This window comes from Tursiops truncatus, chromosome 20 (assembly GCF_011762595.2).
Source record: "Tursiops truncatus isolate mTurTru1 chromosome 20, mTurTru1.mat.Y, whole genome shotgun sequence".
Classification (NCBI taxonomy): Eukaryota; Metazoa; Chordata; class Mammalia; order Artiodactyla; family Delphinidae; genus Tursiops; species Tursiops truncatus.
Genome location: NC_047053.1, coordinates 40,785,999 through 40,806,194, shown reverse-complemented (window position 1 = coordinate 40,806,194; position 20,196 = coordinate 40,785,999). Strand labels below are relative to the sequence as shown.

Genomic DNA, 20,196 nt, shown 5'->3' with positions numbered 1-20,196 from the left:
ATCCCAGTTCACTTCTATTGTTATAGTCAGGTTTGCTTAGAGGAAACATCTAAGCCCTCCTGCTGAAGTATATGATTAGGATAGCCAATAAGCACCAAAGAATCACCTCTTCTCTCACACAGGACCTTATTTCATGCCCTGACCAAGCTATCAAGGACCAACGTCATTCCTTGCTCCATTATAATCTATATTCCAGATGGAGTCCCATGCTGGCTGGCCCAGCTGTTTTAACTGTCTCCTTGGCTAGAGCTGGAGCTGGTATCTGGAGTTGAAGACAGGTGCAGTCTCAACTGTAAGAAAGGGAGACATAATTCTCCTAAGGGGGTGTTTGGGAGTGCCATCTCTTCTCAATCTGCTCACGCAGCATCTCCCAATGTCCTGTCTTCTAGAAACTGTGAAGCTCAGGGATGTCAGAGAATGCTATTTGAAGAAATTAAGTGTAAACAATTCAGAAACACGTGGATTGGCTTTCCCTCAGAAGAGACTCACATTTTAAAGTGGAAAGGAAGGGCTTCCCTGGTGGCGTAGTGGTTGAGAGTCTGCCTGCCGGTGCAGCGGACATGGGTTCGAGCCCTGGTCTGGGAGGATCCCACATGCCGCGGAGCAACTAGGCCCGTGAGCCACAACTACTGAGCCTGCGCATCTGAAGCTTGTGCTCCGCAACAAGAGAGGCTGCGGCAGTGAGAGGCCCGTGCACCGCGATGAAGAGTGGCCCCCGCTCGCCGCAACTGGAGAGAGCCCACACGCAGAGACTTAGACCTAACACAGCCAAAGATAAATAAATTAATAATTAATTAAAGTGGAAAGGAAAATAAATGGAACACAGATCAGATGGGCTTCAGAGTATGGCATGGCAGGGTTGGGGTACATCAGCAAACCCTAATCACACAGCCTCGCCTCTCCCTCACAGGTGCAGAAAGACAGGCCACCTCTGAGATGGTGTGGTCCTGGATCTGTGTTCTCAGGGACAGAGGCCCCAGATGTGGAAGCAGAAGGCATGGGTTCATAATGCAGCAACGCCACTTAGCAGCTCGTGTGACTTTTGTGACCAGACAAGACACTTGGTCCTAGTACATTTTCTCATCTGTTAAAAAAAGGAGGGGGGTTATAATGATAGCATCTTTCTTACCTGCTTATAAGTTTTTTGTAACATCATGGTTACAGTTTGCTGTAAATTATCAAGCCATTATCATCATTTAACTGCATAATAAAGACTTCGGAGAGGTAATAAGTAATGATAATGACCAAATTTGGTCAAATGCACTGACGATTTGTAAAATGGCTATAAGACTTTTCCTCCAAGCAGATGTTAGACGAGCACTAACATCAATAACTCTTTTTATTAGATGACACTTTATCGGACTGGCCTCCTAGGTGACATATTCATTCCATCAATGATAACAGGAGCCCAATCTTGGGCGCTATGTTTGAGTGTATTTGGGGGGTGAGGGCGTGTGTGGAGCACTGAGGGTATTGATGAGCTAAAAGACCTTAATGCTGGAAGGAAGTTAAGGAATCATTAAGTCTAATTTCCTCATTTTCCAGATAAGAAAAATGAAGCCCAGAGAGACAAAGTAATTTGCCTGAGGCCACACAGCTAATGGCTGAAGTGGGGCTCAAACCCAGCTTTTAGTTCTTATACCTTTTCTCATGCTTGTTAACAGTTTCTCAAAGTGCAAGTTACAATACATTAGTGAGTTGTAAAATCAATTAGTGAGATGTAACTGGCATTTAGAAAGAAAATAGAGAATCAAATAGGAAAGATCAGAGTGCATGGCTGGTAGGAAGAGTAAGTATTGTCTTCTTTTTTTTTTTTCATTTATTTTTGGCTGCATTGGGTCTTCGTTGCTACGTGTGGGCTTTCTCTAGTTGTGGCCAGCGGGGGCTACTCTTCGTTGCAGTGCGCGGGCTTCTCATTGCGGTGGCTTCTCTTGTTGTGGAGCACGGGCCGTAGGCATGCAGGTTTCAGTAGTTGTGGCTCGCTGGCTCTAGGGCGCAGGCTCAGTAGCTGTGGTGCATGGGCTTAGTTGTTCCACAACATGTGGGATCTTCCTGGACCAGGGGTCGAACCCGTGTCCCCTGCATTGGCAGGCGGATTCTTAACCGCTGCACCACCAGGGAAGCCCGTAAGTATTGTCTTGAGAAACTTTTGTTTCACTTGTATATTTTTATATGTATATGTGATCTGGGACATATGTAAAATGTATTTCTTGCTATGGGCTGATTTTTTTTTTTTGGTGGTGGTACGCGGGCCTCTCACTGTTGTGGCCTCTCCACAGGCTCCGGACACGCAGGCCCAGCGGCCATGGCTCACGGGCCCAGCCGCTCCGCGGCATGTGGGATCTTCCCGGACCGGGGCACGAACCCGCGTCCCCTGCATCGGCAGGTGGACTCTCAACCACTGCGCCACCAGGGAAGCCCTGGGTTATTATTTTTAAAAGTCTAAAAACTGCTATTCTAGAGGTACATTGATTCTGCCCTCAGATTCTTATAGTCCAGTGATTCAGCAAAAGAATAACTGAACAGGGGGATTTCCTTGGTGGTGCAGTGGTTAAGGGATCCGTCCAGCTCTAATTCAGGTTGCCAGGATTAAGCACAGCCCCACCTGGAAATTCCCTCTAAACTAGAGCACTCATGTCCAGAAGGTTCTGGAATTATTATATTCGTTAGTTGGGTGGCTTGGGCAAGTCACATCCCCTCTCCAAGCCTCAATTTCTTCACATATAAAATGGTAAGACTAGCTAACATTTATCAAGCACCTACATGAAGCACATAAGCACTGCATGCATTATAAGAAATCAGTAATAGCAGATGCTTACCTAGAACTTAATGTGTGCCAGACACGATACCAAATGCTTTACATGTTCGTATTCACTCAATCCTCAGGAAATGTTGTTAACCCGATTTCACAGATGGAAAAATGGAGGTCTTCAAAGCAAGTAATTTACCCTAGATGGTTCCATCCAGTGGGCGGTGGTGGAGCTGGGCTTACAACTCAGGCAGTTCTGGCTCCAGAGTCCTCGTCTTAACCACTGTCCTATACTACCTCTTATTTTCTCATAAAATGAGGGGGGCTAACTTAAAATAATTCCTTAGCATTTTTATAGCACGTTTCCAATTCTAAACCACTGTTCACATTCTGTACCCTATTTGATCTTCACAACAACCCTAGGGGTAGAAATTATTAGCCTTATTTACGGGGCAAGAGCTGAGACTTATTAAGAGGGTCGTGTGTCCGAGGGCACACAGCCAGCGAGGGCAGAATCAGAACTTGAACCCAGGACTGCTCATTTCCGGTGCCCCTCCTGCTATACCTCAGATGCCAAAGGGCACACCCTGTCCTTCCTTTCTCACCTCCCGCAGCTCCAACAGCGTACACTATTCTTTCTTCTTTGTTTTTCCCCCGAAGAGGCCTCACGTTCCCTCGAATCCACTGCGGGTCACCCCCCTACACCCACTTTTCAGTACTTACTCACAAACAGCAGCAGGGGGCGCTGTAGACCAGCTCGGAGGGACCGTGCTGCCCCGGGAACCCTGTTGGAGGAAACAGCCGTAAGTCTCTCTCTCTCTTCTTTTTAATTTGTTTATACTAAAAATGTTTTCGTGGGCTTCCCTGGTGGCGCAGTGGTTGAGAGTCCGCCTGCCGATGCAGGGGACGCGGGTTCGTGCCCCGGTCCGGGAAGATCCCACATGCCGCGGAGCGGCTGGGCCCGTGAGCCATGGTCGCTGAGCCTGCGCGTCCGGAGCCTGTGCTCCGCAGCGGGAGAGGCCACAACAGTGAGAGGCCCGCGTACCGCAAAAAAAAAAAGTTTTACTAAGTACTACTTGTACATAGTGTAAAATTTTAAAGGTACAAATGAGCATGTATACACTGTACCAGCTCCACAACTACCCAGATCGCGCTCCTGGAGGCAAACCGAGGAAGTTTTCTCCTGTTTCCTTCTCCAGATATTCTATGTTATGTAAGCAAATATGTATTTTTCTTCCCACACAAATGATAGCCTACAAACATGCACACACTGTTTTTTATTGTTCACACAAATGGTACCATACTACACCAGCTATTCTTCCTCTAGTTTTTTGAAGTAATTTATCTTGCAGATCCATCCATACTATAATTCATGATACTTAATTGGATGGATAAACCATCATCAACTTTGCCAGCTCCTTGTTATTTTTTATCTTCTACAATTATAAGCCACTGTACACAGGCCACTTTGCACACATGTGTACCTGCAGGATAAATCCTCAGAAGCGAAATTGCTTGCCTGCCAATTACACACATTTATAATGTTGATCGATATTGCTAGATCGCCTTGCACAGAAGCTACCCAGTTATTGCTGCCTCAGCAGGGCATGCAAAGGTCTATTTCCTACACCCTCACTAACACAAAATCTTCTCAAGCTTTCTGGTCTTTGCCTATCCCGTAGGTGAAAGATGGTTTCTCACTGCAGTTTTCATTGCATTTCTCTGAAAATGAGTCCCCGCCCCCAACCTCTGAGATTCATTCATGCAATCCGTAAATAATTAGCAGGTGCCTCCTATGTGCCAGGCACCGTTTGGGGGCCTCCTCCTCCAGCTGTCCCAGATCTGACTTCTGTTGTCTTTTCCTGTCTACCCTGCACTGGCCTGCCCTATCATATCCTCCAAGAAGCTATTTTCCTTGCTTGGCTATCCTCACCAGGTCAAGCAGGGGCGACCTCGCTTGACCTCTTCTTTAGAGGCTTAGGAGTGAGGAGAATGTAGTTTCTCTGTTTCTCGAGACTAATTCCTGTAACCCAATTAAGCAAAGCTGAGAGGTGGGGGACATGTGCCTTGAGGTCAGAGTTAGCCCTGAGTCCTTGGGCTTCTCAGACCCACCCAGTCCAATGGGTCAGTCAATGCCTAACACTCTGGGGTGTTAGAAAGGAAAACAAAGAGCAGGTACCTGGACACTTGTCTGTATTCAGTGGATATTATTTGCTTCATGACTGGCTGGTTGAAATTCCTCAGATTAGGCGCCTCCTAAATGTAAAATATGGTTAAGAGCAGGACTATTTAGATTAAAGCGAGGAAGACAAGATGTTAGGATCATTGTTCTCTTCTTAGAGAGAAACCTCTGAACTGTTTCTCAAATGCTCCTTTTGTTGGGTTCCCAGCACACTTGACCTCATCGTAGGGTAACTGTTCCTTTGCCGGCCTTCTCCACAAGGCTAGAAATCAACTAGTCTGTGTCTTTGTTCATCTTTGTATCTCTCCTCAGAATAAAGGCAGAATCAACACATGGGAATTTTGAATGAATATCTTCCTGCCTTCCAGTTCTGAAGGATAGCGTCCTCACGAAGACCTCCACCATTCTCTAATAGCTTAACTAGAGGGACCTCCAGTTCATCCCATGTTTGGCTGCCAAAGAGTTTTCTTCCCAAAGCACACGCTAAGCCAGTCACTTGTGGGGGTGCCCTGTGGCCTACTAAATGAAACACATATTCCTTAGCCTGGAATTTAAGGGCCTCTGTGGTGATATGGCTCCAGTCTACCTTTCCAGTCCTTTTTTCCACTACCTCATGCGCCAATCAAGAGGAATTACTCAATGCTTCTTAAGTGTGCCCACATTCCACCCCCCTGCCTGTGCCCTTGGCAGCCCTCCTCTGCCTGGAACGCTTTCCTCTTTGTTTGCCTTCCATCACTGATGCCCTCTTCTGTCTCTCTCCCCACCCCACCCTTTGTTTAAAAAGTAAGAGTAATCACTATCAAAATTCCAATGGCATTTTTCACAGAAGTAGAACAAATAATTCTCAAATGTGTATGGAACCATGAAGGATCCAAAATAGCCAAAGCAGTCTTGAGAAAGAAGAACAAAACTAGAGGTATCACACGCCCTTATTTCAAACTATACTACAAAGCTACAGTCATCAAAATGGTATGGTGCTGGCATTAAAAACAGACACACAGATCAATGGAAAAGAATAGAGAGCCCCAAAAGAAACCCATGTATATGTGATCAATGAATTTATAACAAAGAAGCCAAGAACATACAATGGAGAAAGGACAGCCTCTTCAATAAATGATGTTGGGAAAACTGGACAGACATATGCAAAAGAATGAAACTAGACCACTGCCTTATACCATACACAAAAATCAACTCAAAATGGATTAAAGACTTGAATGTAAGACCTGAAACCACAAAATTGCTAGAAAAAAACATAGATGGGGACTTCCCTGGTGGCACAGTGATTACGAATCCACCTGCCAGTGCAGGGGACACAGGTTCGAGCCCTGGTCAGGGAAGATCCCACACACCATGGAGCAACTAAGCCTGTGCACCACAACTACTGAGCCTGAGCTCTAGAGCCCATGAGCCACAACTACTGAACCCCGTGCACCTAGAGCCCATGCTCCACAGCAAGAGAAGCCATTGCAATGAGAAGCCTGCACACCACAACTAAGAGTAGCCCCTGCTTGCTGCAACTAGAGGAAGCCTGTGCGCAGCAACAAAGACCCAATGCAGCCAAAATAAGTAAATGAAAAAAAAAAAAGAATAGAACTACTGAATGATCCAGTATTCCACTTCTGGGTATTTATCCAAAGAACACAAAAATACCAATTTGAAAAGACACGTGCACCCCTATGTTCATTACAGCACTATTTACAACAGCCAAGATATGGAAACAACCTAAGTGTCCATGGATGGATGAATAGATAAAGAAGTTGCGACATACACACAATGGAATACTACTCAGCCATAAAAAAGAATGAAATCTTGCCGCTTGTGACAACATGGATGGACCTTGAGGGTATTATGTTAAGTGATGTAAGTCAGACCAAGAAAGACAAACACTGTATGATTTTACTCCTATGTGGAATCTGAAAAAACAAAACAAAACAAATGAACAGGGAGTTCTCTAGTGGTCCAGTGGTTAGGACTCTGAGATTCCACTGCAGGGGGCACAGATTCAGGGAACTAAGATCCCACTGGTCTGGGAACTAAGATCCCACATACTTTGGTGTGACCAAAACAAAAAAAACAAAAACCAAAGAAACCCCACAAGTGAACAAAAAGCAAAAAAACAAGCTTGTAGATACAGAAAATAGACTGGTGGTTTCCAGAGGGAAAAGGAGTTGGGGGTGGGCGAAATGGGTGAAGGGGATCAACTGTATGTCAATAGAGGGTAACTAGACCTTTAGTGTTGATTGCTTTCTAGTGTATACAGATGTCAAATTATAATGTGGTACATATGATATTTATGTAATGTTATATATCAATTTTACCTCAATAAAAGAAAAAAGGAAGAATATTTTAAAACTTAAATGAACAAACAAACAAAAAGTAAGCGTCATTGGTTTTTAAAAAGATGAAAGAAAAATTTTACATAACCATCCAGGTCCTCTTTTTTCTTTTTTTGGGAGGGCCACCCTGTGTGGCATGCAGGATCTTATTTCCCCAACCAGGGATCGAACCCCTGTCCCCTGCAGTGGACTCATGGAGTCCAAACCACTGGACCTCCAGGGAGTTCTCCAGGTCTTTCTCAAAATGTAATTGCCCCCAAAGACTCCTGTTCAGATCGATCCACCAGCAGGATATCATCTACCCCCACGCCTTAGCTCCCCAGTCAGACTGCTGTCTATACATCTCCCATGAAGCTCTATCTTGCCCAATCTGTGTACATTTTTTCTTTTTTTCTTTTTTTGGCAGAGCTGTGTGGCATGTGGGATCTTAATTCCCTGACCAGGGATCGAACCCCCGCACGCACAGCCCACAGTGGAATCACAGAGCCCTAACCACTGGACTGCCAGGGAATTCCCTCTTTCCCACTTTGAGTATGAGAAATGGGAAGAGTTTGGGACCTGTCACCAAGGTCCCTTCAGACCCTCCTCTAAGAGGGGTTTCCTCTTGGCTCAGAGCTGCCCCACTAGTGTCAGCTGCCCCACTAATGTCACCCCATTATCTCCTGACACAAGCCCTACAGAGAACAGTGGGCACCCGTGCCTGGGACTTGGGAGAAAACTGTCCTGTCTGCCCTTTTCCTGAGGGAGGTTATCATGGTTACATGTCTAACTGACTGGAAGGAGGAGCGTTTTTTCGCTTCCAGTCCGTGGAAGGGACGAGGCCAGGAAAAGGAAATGGAAAGTCATCTCCCCTTGCCCTGTGGCCCTGGTCTCTCCCACTAAGCAGATGGGCTGGGGCACTTGTCTGTTAAAAAAGTCCCATCTGCGTCCTTGGGAGGTGGTGTGTGCCCTGGCCAGGCTGGAGGAAGACAACCTGGGCCTTCCCCAGGGTTTGCTTCTGGTGCCTTCCACAGAGGAAAGAGTGGTACCTTGGAGTTCCAAGAGCCCAGTTTTAATTCTTACTCCACATCCAATAGCCAGATAACCTTGACCAAGTGCCTTCATCTCTCTTAGCCTAAAAATAGAAAGAGCTTCACCTTCTCTACCTTCCACATAGGCTATTCTCAGCACCGAAAGAGAAAATGTACCCAAGAGTGTTTTGCAAGTTGTATTTTTTAAAATGTTATTTATGCCCTGCCTTATTTTGGGCAATGGATTTCCAAGAGGCTTGAAAGATACAGAAGACATAAACTAGCATAAATTAAAAGTGTGATTAGCAGAGGTAAAAAAGAGTGAGAACATAATGAGCCCAAAATGAGGTTAAATGCATCCCTTGTTTGCTACAGGTGGATCTAAAGGTTGCTGAATTTTGTGGAAGTGTTTTCTGAATCTGTGAAAGGGGTTGCTTGGGTGGTGGTGTTTCAGGGTGTCCAGCATGGAGACTGAACCCTCACAGCAGGGCTTACACATTCTGGATGGGCCCCAGATCTCCATGGACAGGGACTGGTCCCAACTTCACCCTCTGCATAGATGTTACTGCTTTAGTCCAGCCCAGATCCACCTGAACCTGGAGGCAGCCAGGTCCTTCTAACCATCTGTCCACCCCCACCACCCTGCACAACTAGCATTATCCCCCTCTGGGGACAGACCCACCTGCTTCCCACTTAGACACTCATTTAAAACAACAACAACAGGGCTTCCCTGGTGGCGCAGTGGTTGAGAGTCCACCTGCCGATGCAGGGGACACGGGTTCGTGCCCTGGTCGGGGAGGATCCCACATGCCGCATAGCGGCTGGGCCTGTGAGTCATGGCCACTGACCCTGCGCATCCGGAACCTGTGCTCCGCAGCGGAAGAGGCCACAACAGTGAGATGCCCGCGTACCGCAAAACACCACCACCAACAAACCAGCTCTATTGACATATGTAATATACATATCATAAGTTCACCCTTTTCAAGTGTACCATTCAATGGGCTTTAGTATACAGACCCTCTAAACCTCTTGTAATGAGCAGCAGACTAATCAGAACTTCTTTGCCACCCAGACCAACTTGCTTCCTTTTCCTTTGCTCTCCCTCCACCCTAATACTTCTGAAGGAACCAGTCATAAGAGTCTGCACTCAAATGTGGAAAAGTTGCCCTGTATTTCCAGGATTTTCCATCTCTGACCCATCTCTTTGGCTGGTGTCCATGTTAGATGGGCTCTCCCGAAAGTAATAACTGGACCTGGGGATGGTGCACAGGGCACAGAAAAGCCAGGGCATGATCTCGGAGTTTTGTGAGACTGAGAAACGCCCAGTGAGGATCCAGGCGGTGGGAGGCTGTGGGTACGAGTGGCCCAGAGAGCTGCAGCACTTGACAGATCACATTGTTAGACCGTGACTCACTCCCACCGCCGCTGCTGACGCTGCACCGCAGTCTGGAAAGCTGAACCTCTCAGCCTGGCCTTCAAAGGAGGGCCGTTCGGACTGTGGGTGGACCCCCTGAGTCAGCCTGTGAGGGCCAGGCTGGGCTGGCAGACTTGGGATCTCTTTATTCCCGAGCTGGACTGTTTCATGCCCCTTGACCCTACATGTTCAAAGGTCATGTGTTGGGAGCCTGAAAGGCGCAAGGAAAGGTGTCCTCTTTGTGCTTTTCAACAGAGGAGGGGGACCTATCTGAGCTCCTGACCTTCCTCCCCAAAAGATTTGGGCTCTGGGGCTTCCCTGGTGGCGCAGTGGTTGAGAGTCCGCCTGCCGATGCAGGGGACACGGGTTCGTGCCCCGGTCCGGGAGGATCCCACATGCCGCAGAGCGGCTGGGCCCGTGAGCCATGGCCGCTGAGCCTGCGCGTCCGGAGCCTGTGCTCCGCAACACGACAGGCCACAGCAGTGAGAGGCCCGTGCACGGCAAAAAAAAAAAAGATTTGGGCACTGCTGACTGGCTGTGGGGACCCCAAACTCCAGCTCTGGAGTTAGTGAGAATCAAGCAGACCGCTTCCCGTGCCCTCACAAGGCACTCTCTCATTATTTTCTTCCCCATGTTCAAGATTATTTCTTGACCTGTGGCCCTCACATGCCTTTCTCTTCTCCTCTCTCCTCCTCCCCATCACCCTACTGTTTCCCATCCACTACATCAGCCCATCAGATCTTTCACAATATAAAGAAGAGAGGAGGTGGGGCTTTCCTGGTGGCACAGTGGTTGAGAGTCTGCCTGCCCGGTGTAGGGGACACGAGTTCGTGCCCCGGTATGGGAAGATCCCACATGCCGCTGAGCGGGCTGGGCCCGTGAGCCATGGACGCTGAGCCTGCCCCACTCGCCGCAGCTGGGGAAGGCCCTCGCATGGAGGCGAGGACCCAACACAGCCAGGAATAAATAAAGAAAGAATTAAGAGAGGGGGAAAACAACTATACCCCAATAAAACAAGTGGAAAACAATAAATCATAATTCGAATGTGTTTGCAGTTGCATTTAGTGGACAAAAAAATAATAATAAGGAGGGGGGGGAATGCCTTCCACGTCTATCTTACTCAATTGGTTTAGGATTCCCTCTGTTTTGAGCATCCATTGACGTCTGCATCTCCAAAAAGATGGTCCCACCTCAGGGGCCTGGGGACGGGCTGCTGAATCATTTCCCTCTGCAATTGTAGCACATCACAAGTCCACCCTCCCTGCGTGCTTGGGCTAGGAGTGGACTGGGGTGTTGAAAGTGTGACCCAGAAGTCCCTGTCTGGTGGAGGAACTTAGATGAAAATAGTGAAATACTATTTCCCAGAGCAGTATGTTCCCAGCTGCAAAGCCTACAAAACACTGAAGCTCCAGAGAGTGGTTGAGATGGTGGCAAGAGTCCTTCAAAAGGCTTCCTTAAAGCCCTCGTGGGAACCATCACATGTATGCGGTCACAATTTCTAACTCTCCCTAAGCAAAGCCAGGTAGAGTGTCCATTATCCAGGGAAGTTAACTCTGGACTGCACTGGGGAAGCTGTCCCTGGGTTAGGTGTCTTTAAGAACAAGATCCCAGGGGACTTCCCTGGTGGCGCAGTGGTTAAGAATCTGCCTGCCAACGCAGGGGACACGGGTTGGAGCCCTGGTCCAGGAAAATCCCACATGCCGCGGAGCAACTAAGCCCGTGCGCTACAACTATTGAGCCTGTGCTCTAGAGACCGCAAGCCACAACTACTGAGCCTGCGCACCTAGAGCCCATGCTCCACAACAAGAGAAGTCACTGCAGTGAGAAGCCTGCGCACCGCAACGAAGAGCAGCCCCCGCTCGCCGCAACTAGAGAAAGCCCGCGCGCAGCAACGAAGACCCAACACAGCCAAAAATAAATCAATAAATAAACGTATAAAGAACAAGATCCCCGAATCTAGTGGTCTTTCCCCTGTCCCAAGCCACTTCCATTGCCTTCAGATCATGTGAGGAAACCTGGGAGTGGACGTGGTGGGAGACGGGCTGTGCGGTCAACTAGGAAAGCTACAAGATGGGAAGACTTGCTCCACCTAATAAGGGGAGGGGGGGAAGAAGCCGATTCAGGTTTCTTGAAACAGTATTTTCTCTTCTATGGGAATAGCCAAGTGTATCTGGGGGAGACAAAGAGGAGCTTCCTATCTGGGGAGGAGGTCGGCCGCTTAACACGTGTTGGGACACCGTCTCATAGCAAGAGCTACACAGGCACTTGGACCAGCTCACTGCCTGCTCACAGCCACCCCGTAAGGCGTGTTCTTACCCGCATTTTCCCAGTGAGGCTCTGAGAAGTGAAGTCGCTGGCAGCGGCCTCACGGCAGATTTGGGACACGAGCCCAGGCCTTCTGATTGGAAGCCTAGTGGTTGTGGCACTATTGTGCCTTGTCACCCCACGAGGCTGGTGCCTAGGGTCATTGCTGATTCCGAGGTCCCCACCATAGGCCCCTGTCCTTGACCCAAACAACTGCCCTGTTCAGTGTTTGGGAGGAAGCTGGAATGGCTCATACTCAGGGCTCAGAGACCCCTGGCCGCTCTCCCAGGCTGTTCTTCCCAAGAGGTTCTTAGGCTCAAGTTTTACACTTCCCTCCACCCCACACCCTCCTAGCCCCAGCTGCCTTGGAAGCAGGGAGAAGGAGGCAAGACCAGAAGGCTTTTGTTTTCCAAAGATGGAGAAATGGCTGAAATCCCGGCATCTGCCCCAGAAGACAGAGGCAGCTCTGGATTTCCTGCTGCTCCCAACACGGGCCAGATAATTGGAGACAGATTTTTGGGCTTGGGTTGGGGAGGTGAAGCTTGAAGTACAGTCATCCGGTCTCCTGTAAGTCCGTGTGTGCGTGCGCGGGCGCGTGCACTGCTTTGTTGGAGTTTCTTTGTTAGTAGTGAGTGTGTGTGTGTGTGTAGACATCTGTGTTTGAGACAGCGTGTGTACGCGTCTAAGTGCATGTGTCTGAGTGTTTGTGCGGCATGCCCATGTTCCTTGTACTTCTTTGTTCGTGTATAGGACTCTGTGCGTGTGTGTGTAAGAAAGTGTGTAAGCGCGCGACTGGCTCTCTGTGAGTGGCTCCCTTGTTTTGTTCTGTCCCTTTGTGAGAGTCAGTCCAGCCTGGGGAGATCTCACGAGCTCTTTAGGGTCCTATTACTCAAGACGGGGTGATTAAATGTAAAACAATAATTAAGATAAGAAAATAAAAGGCAGGAAGGCAGATGGCCTTCAGGGAGAGGGTATGAGGGATAGAAACAGCCAGAGTAGAGTCAGAAGGGAGAGCAGAGGTTCTCTTTTAAGGGGTACAGATAAAACCCCAGCCCCTCCCCCAACCTCTCTAATAGAGAAAGGGTGCACTTCCAGAGAGGTTCAGCTTTCTCCACACTTCCACGGTTGGGCAGGGGAGGGAGCTGCTAGTGCCTTCCTGCCCGAATCGCCACCCTGGAAAGATTATCAGCCACTTTCTTCTAAGCCCTTCTGTGCATATTCACCAATGGAAGTTCTTTGGGCTACAGATGAGATACAGACCAGTTGGGAAGTAGCCTAAATCATAAGACTTACACCCAGTCATTGTGTACCTGCTGCATGTGGGACCCTGGGCTGCACACTGGACATACTTTTTGTATCAACACTATGTATATATATGTATGTATGCGTGTGTGTGTGTATGTATGTGTGTGTGTGTGTATGTGTGTATGATTTCATAAAACCACTTATGAGCTGGATCACACCTCTTGGCAGAGGAAACTGAGGCCTATGATAGAACCAGGACTCTTTTCTTCTTTAACCTTCCATGATTCCCCCCAAGTGATAATCCATTTGTTCATTCAACAGACAGGTACTGAACACCTGTCTTCCTTAGGCAGGATGCTAGGTATCACGGGGGGGGGGGGGGGGAACACAGACGAGCCAGATGTAGCTTCTGCCCTCCTGGAGGCCACCCGCTAGGGAGGGAGTCAGTGACCTCCGAGGATTGAACTCGCCACTCTATTTGGGACTCATCCCACTCAGCGCCAGAGCAACGTGGCTGTTAGAGAGTCAGGGATTTTTTGGACTGGGGCAAGATTTGCTCCTAGAATTAGTTGTTCCTTATAAGGACATTTGAGATAAGGACTGGCTGGGGAAGAGAAGACGTGGGGGGAAGTGGAGGGCAGTGACTGTGTGCGCTGGGGCTGGAGGCGGAGGAGGGGGGGACTTCCAACTGGTCCGCTTCACGGCCCAGCATTCGCTGGGTGGATATGTTGTCCTTAGATGGTCCAGCCCCTCTGGAAGGAGGAAGGAGGGAAGCAGGGGAAATGCACACACCCTCGCCTCTCTGGACTGGTCTCTGAGGTCCCAGGGTGGCTGATTGGGGGTGGGGAGGCTAGAGGCCCCTATTAGCTCCTGGCGACCTGACTCAATTCTCTAGTGCAGCAGCTTCAGAGCCGCCGCCAGCATTCTCTGGCCTAAATCGCTTCCAGTTTGTTTAGTCAAAACCCTTGGCCCCAACATCAAAGCCCCTTTGGAGTTTCTGGGGGTTGTTGTTCTTATATGGTGTTTATTTCAGAGATGGTTCTGCTGTCACTGGCTGTGCGGGGTGGGACAGGAGGGGCTGCTGGGGCCCTTGATTTCAGAGACATAGGGTTGGCCTGGGTGGAGGGCTACCAGACAGTGTCTAGGGCAACTGTCCCTGGGACACTGTGTCCCCCACGCCTGCCTCTGCCTGGGGAGAGCACAAGGGGTAGATGCCTTCTCACCTGCCCAGAGCCCCGCAGAGGAGCCTCCATTCCGTTCAAATTTATGCCAGACATTTCAGTCTGGGCTTCCAGGGGTCAAGTCCAGACCACCTCCGCACAACCCCCATACAACCCTCACCTCAGAATCCGCGGGCTCACTCCAAGCAAACAGCGCTCCACTCTACACCTCACCATCTCAGCCCCTCCGCACCGGGCCTGGAGCCCAGCTCCTTCAACACCTCCTCCCCTTCTTTAAGTCTTTACAGACTTTCTTTTCATCTGATTGGCTGAATGTGTACTCAGCTATTTGACAAACGCTTGGCTCCGTTAGGCTCTGGAATCCGCACCTTTCTCACTTCTGAGTTCCTGCAGGTTAGAGCAGAACCCCTCCCTCCTAGGGCCCATTCTCCAGCACCTGGCAGGGTGTGTGCACACGGAGAAGAGGGATGCTCTGTCCAGACAGCGGATGGAGGTGCTGCTTCTTTTTTTTTTAATTAGTTTCTTTTTATTTTTGGCTGTGTTGTGTGTTCCTTGCTGTGCGTGGGCTTTCTCTAGTTGCGGTGCGCAGGTTTCTCATGGCAGTGCCTTCTCTTGCAGCACAGCACGGGCTCTAGGCATGCGGGCTTCAGTAGTTGTGGCATGCGGGCTCAGCAGTTGTGGCTTGTGTGCTGTAGAGCACAGGCTCAGTAGCTGTGGTGCACAGGCATAGTTGCTCTGCGGCATGTGGGATCTTCCCCGACCAGGGCTCGAACCCATGTCCCCTGCACTGGCAGGCGGATTCTTAACCACTGCGCCACCAGGGAAGCCTGGAGGCGCTGTTTTCAGGGAAGCTGATAGCAGAGGATGCAGGGCTGGTGGCCTGGGTGGAGGTAAGCTCCTAGGACTGGCCCTGGGAAAAAATCTGCACTGAGTGAAGAGGAAGCCAACTCCAGGCCTTAGCCATTCGCCGGAGCATGAACAAAAGGTGAGAGAGAGAGAGGGAGAGGGAGAGAGAGAGAAGAGGACAGTAACAGGGCCAGGTCTTTGGTAACCAGTTGTTGAACAGAAAAGTTTCCAACCAGGGGAATTCCCTGGCAGTGCAGTGGTTTGGGCTCAGTGCTCTCACTGCTGAGGGCCTGGATTCAATCCCTGGTCGGGGAACTAATATCCCACATCCCACAAGCTGTGCAGTGCGGAAAATAAAAAAGAGAGAGAGAGAAGTAAGATGTTTTCATAGCCAAAAATGTAATTAAAAGAAACTATCACTATTAAAAAAAAAATTCCAACCATGAGCTACAAGGACAAAGTCCTCTCTGGGTCAACTACCTTCTTCCTAGGGTGTTACTAAGAGCCAGAGGGGTCTCCAGACCCTCCTTAACCTATCTACTCTCCCTCCACCGCCTCATTTACCTCTGTTTCTTTCTCCTATCATCGTCCCGGGCTATGCCCTTCCTGCCTTCTTAACTTCCCATCTGCTCCCTCAAAGGGAACTAACTTGAGTGCACGAATGGCCATCTTTAGTGCCCCCACCCCCATTGGACAAATTCTTTACCATCACAATCACATGCTAAAAATGGGATCCCAGCTGGGACAGGTGGAGGTAAGGCTAGGAGTGGACTTAGCCATCATCCCTGCCGTGGGACAAAGGCAAAGTCTCTGAGTCTGAATCTCCTGCATTTTGCACACGCTTGTGAGCCAAGAGCTTGGTCTTTACAGGGGCTCCAGTCTAAGAACTTGGCGAGCACGGGTGACCTCCTTGCTTTGTGGACTCTCCCACAGGGAGCCTAACTGGTGGTTCCCCCAAGATGTGGTAATTCAGAGAGCCTAGACACAGGCTCCCCATCCCTAAACCAGTGTCTTCAATGCTCTAAGGAGCTGGTCTTCTGATCGGGGGGAATGCAGTTTTGAGCCACTCTCTCCCAGGGTGGCCCCTTGGCTCCATGGTATAGCAGGTGCCTCCCTCCGCACCCCACTCTATGCCCGCCCCGCCTTGCAGACTCTCATTAGTCAGTAATGTTAATGTGGCTGCAGCTAGTGATTAAGACCGTTGGTTGGACTGAGGGTTAGTGATCAACATCCCTGGCATAGCTGCTAATCCTTTGGAAATATGTTTTTAATAATCATAGGGGAGGAGGTCAGGCTGGGTGGTCCTGGGAGCTAGGATCCAACGTCTCCTGCTCCCCCAGCCCTCCGTTCCCATGGTTTCTCCTAGGCAGGCACTCTGGGGTGTATTGGGGCAGGGGACTCATTTGGTAAGACTGGCCAATCCGCAGCAGATGGAGGTGGTGCCTGGTACACAGCTGCCTCTGCTAACAGGGCAGGGACAGGATTGTGCCAAGGGTGTGGCTGGTGTAGCTGAATGAAGTGCCCCGGGGTCAAGAGGCTTTAGCCACGTGGAAGGATTAATTCTGAGCCCCGTATTGCTCACTCCTATGCCTGATGCCCAGAGAGGAGCCATGAGTGCCAAGGATCCCCTCACCAAAGCAGCCCAGTTCCGGAGATGTCCTCAGTCTCTCTCAGTCAGGAAAGCCTCAAGTCAAAAGGGCTCTGCTTCCGTTCCCTTAGGTTTCTCGGGCCTGCCGATCGTCCCATTCAATCATCTAGTTTATGTAATGCTTTTAATAATACACAATTATAATTGTCCTATGAACAGCATACTAGCAGGCACATAATAAATATAAACTATATAGTAATATATTACGTGTAATAATATAATCATTACGGTTAACATTTTATGGACTGCCTACTCTGTCAGGCCCTTTATACAGATTAACTCTTGTGTTCCTAGCACCCTGCCAAGCAAGCCTTATTATCCTGTTTTATATGGAGAAATCTGAGACTCAGGGAGGTTAACTTGCTCAAGGTCACAGAGCTAATAAGGGGTGGGGCCAGCATCAACCCTAGGTCTCTGGTTAATTTCAAACCCATTCTTTCCAGTCTGACACTGTAGGGAACTTAGAGAATAAAATGATATAGCGTCAGCACCATTAAAACACTGATAACCCCGGACACCACACACACACGCGCACACACACACACACACACACACACACACACACACTAAAAGTTAGGTGACAGCACAAAATAGCTTTTGGAGGGCTGCTGATGCCAGGTACTACATGCAAGGAGGGCTCAGGGTGTGGTACTGGCAGTAAATGTCACAGTTTGGAGGAGGGAGAAGCCACCAAGGGCAGCAGGAATGGCTGAAGACTTTGCAGAGGGAGGAAAGGGATTTAACGGGTGGGTAAGAGCTGTGGTGGGAAGGACAGGAGCAAAAGTACACAGGTGGGAATTCAGTGGCAGTGAGGAGATCAGACTGGTCTACTCCATCCTGATAACTTCTGTCCGTCCACTCACCATCCCTGTAAGCAGGCCTGCCCTTAACATCTGCGGATCTTGGGGCAAGAGGACCGATAAAAAGCTGCAAACAAAATTTCTAAATATTTAAAAGTTATGGGACTTCCCTGGTGGCGCAGTGGTTAAGAATCCTCCTGCCAATGCAGGGGACCCGGGTTCGATCCCTGGTCTGGGAAGATCCCACATGCCGCGGAGCAACTAAGCCCATGTGCCACAACTACTGAGCCCGCGTGCTGCAACTATTGCGCAGCAGGCGGGCTCAGTAGTTGCGCACCTAGAGCCCGTGCTCCGCAACAAGAGAAGCCACTGCAATGAGAAGCCCGCGCACCACAACGAAGAGTAGCCCCCGCTTGCCGCAACTAGAGAGAAAGCCCGCGCGCAGCAGCGAAGACCCAGAGCAGCCAAAATATAAACAAATAAATAAAAAGAAAACAAAATAAAAGTTATGACAAGGACCTACTGCATAGCACAGGGAACTCTGCTCAATGTTCTGCAATAACCTAAATGGGAAAAGGATTTGAAAAAGAATAGATACATGTATATGTACAACTGAATCATTTTGCTGTACACCTAAAACTAATACAACATTGTTAATCAACTATAATCCAATATAAAATAAAAATTTAAAAAAATACAAGTTATAAATCAAATGTTAAATAAGACCTATCTCTTACCTTGACAAATCTACTTTTAAAATCACTTTGGAGTTTAGTGCTGGAATGTGGCGGCGCTGCCCCACCTACCTACTTTCTCTTCCCACCAGCAGGTCCTTTCTGCCCTGCTCAGGTGAGGACACCTCCCCAGCCCACATGTGCAAGCCCCACCCACCCCCATAGTCAGCCCGCTCTTGACCACCATCAACCCTGAGGGTATCCACACTTGTATTTGGCCTGCCCTTGGTGGGAAGGATGGATGGGGAAGGAGCTCTGCAGGCCTTGGAAACAGTCTGGGGTCACTTAGATAGGAAATTCTGGGGATCAGTGAGGCCCTCAGCTCAGGGACAAAATTTAAGGATGCCAAGAAACTCAGTAATAATGATGAATAATACTTTAATGCGATATTTTAAATATCAAAATTAATGTAAAAGACCCATAATAAACAAAATATCAAAATTTTTAATAAAGATGGGATCGGTATTACTGATTTTTTTTTTTTTCCATTCAGACTTCAATATAGTTCCACACAGGGCTTGGCCAGGAACCCAGAGCGTGATTTAGAAGGGAGCATAGAGGGGGCCCTGTAGGCTCTGGGTAGGTACATCCCATGGACTCTTTGTTCTGTGGGGTAGAGAGCAATGGGAGGCTCCCAGAACAGAGGACCTTCTTTTTTAGAGCCTAAGGGTGATGCATACTAACTGTGAGCTTCACGCTACATCCAGCATCTAGCAGAGGGCCTGGCATGTAGTAGGTGCTCAATAAATACTTTTTTTTTTTTTTTTTTTTTGCCGTACTCGGGCCTCTCACTGTTGTGGCCTCTCCTGTTGCGGAGCACAGGCTCCGGACGCGCAGGCCCAGCAGCCATGGCTCACGGGCCCACCCGCTCCGCGGCATGTGGGATCTTCCCAGACCAGGGCACGAACCCGTGTCCCCTGCATCAGCAGGCGGACTCTCAACCACTGCGCCACCAGGGAAGCCCAATAAATACTTCTTGAATAAGCAAATGGATAGCACTAACTTCCAAAATCAATCACAGTCATATCCATTACAAGGTTCCTGGGACAGTGACTCCCAGTGCAGCCCCAGCACCCCTGTTATCATCACGTTGTTGTAGCCTGGGTCAAGGCCATGAGTCAGAGGACAGAGGCAGGGAATGTGTCAAGACTTAGAGAGGAGACTGAGCGAGGATCCTGGACCGGTTGGGGGCAGAAGGAGGCAAGGCTGTGGTTGAAGAGAGTGTGAGGTCCAGGAGGAGATCCAGGTGAGACGGAGGCCAGGGGTCTCAGAGGCTCAACCAGAGCTGGGTTTGGAAGACAGAGGAAGAGGGAGGGGACCCAGGCTTAGGGTGGCGGATGGGGAGGGGAGAAAAGAGCTAGTTCTGGGAGGACCAAGGGGCAGGCCAGGGAGTTAGCCAGAGTAAGATGCAGGGGAGGGAGCTACGGAGACTGGCAGGAAGAGCACAGGATCTGGAAGGAGTGACGGGTGTGTGTGTTTCTGCACAGTGATTAGAGGCCTGGAGAAAGGGAGTGAAAGCCTCGAATGGGGATCCCAGGAGCCAAGAACAGGTCCTTTCCTCAAGAAATGTTCTGGGCAGACCCCTCTCCCCTGACTCGGGTTACACACTGGTGTTTCCTATTTCAGGCCCTAAGCCCTAGCCCGATCCCCTGGCCTCCACCCCCGTCTCCCTCCCTCTTGCCTCCACCTTCCCCAGGGAGGGACAAACACACTTGATATATGAAGTGTTTCCACCTCTATGCTTGGG

General features: G+C 49.3%; 1 long non-coding RNA gene across 1 annotated transcript; it reads right to left on the bottom strand.

Moving 5' to 3' along the window:
• Positions 1–203: 203 nt before the first annotated feature.
• Positions 204–5,175, bottom strand: LOC141277285 (uncharacterized). Its single transcript, XR_012328378.1, has 3 exons — positions 4,929–5,175; positions 3,473–3,534; positions 204–290 (listed from the first exon to the last, which is right to left on the bottom strand). It is a non-coding gene; the product is annotated as an uncharacterized lncRNA (long non-coding RNA).
• Between the last annotated feature and the right edge of the window lie 15,021 nt (positions 5,176–20,196).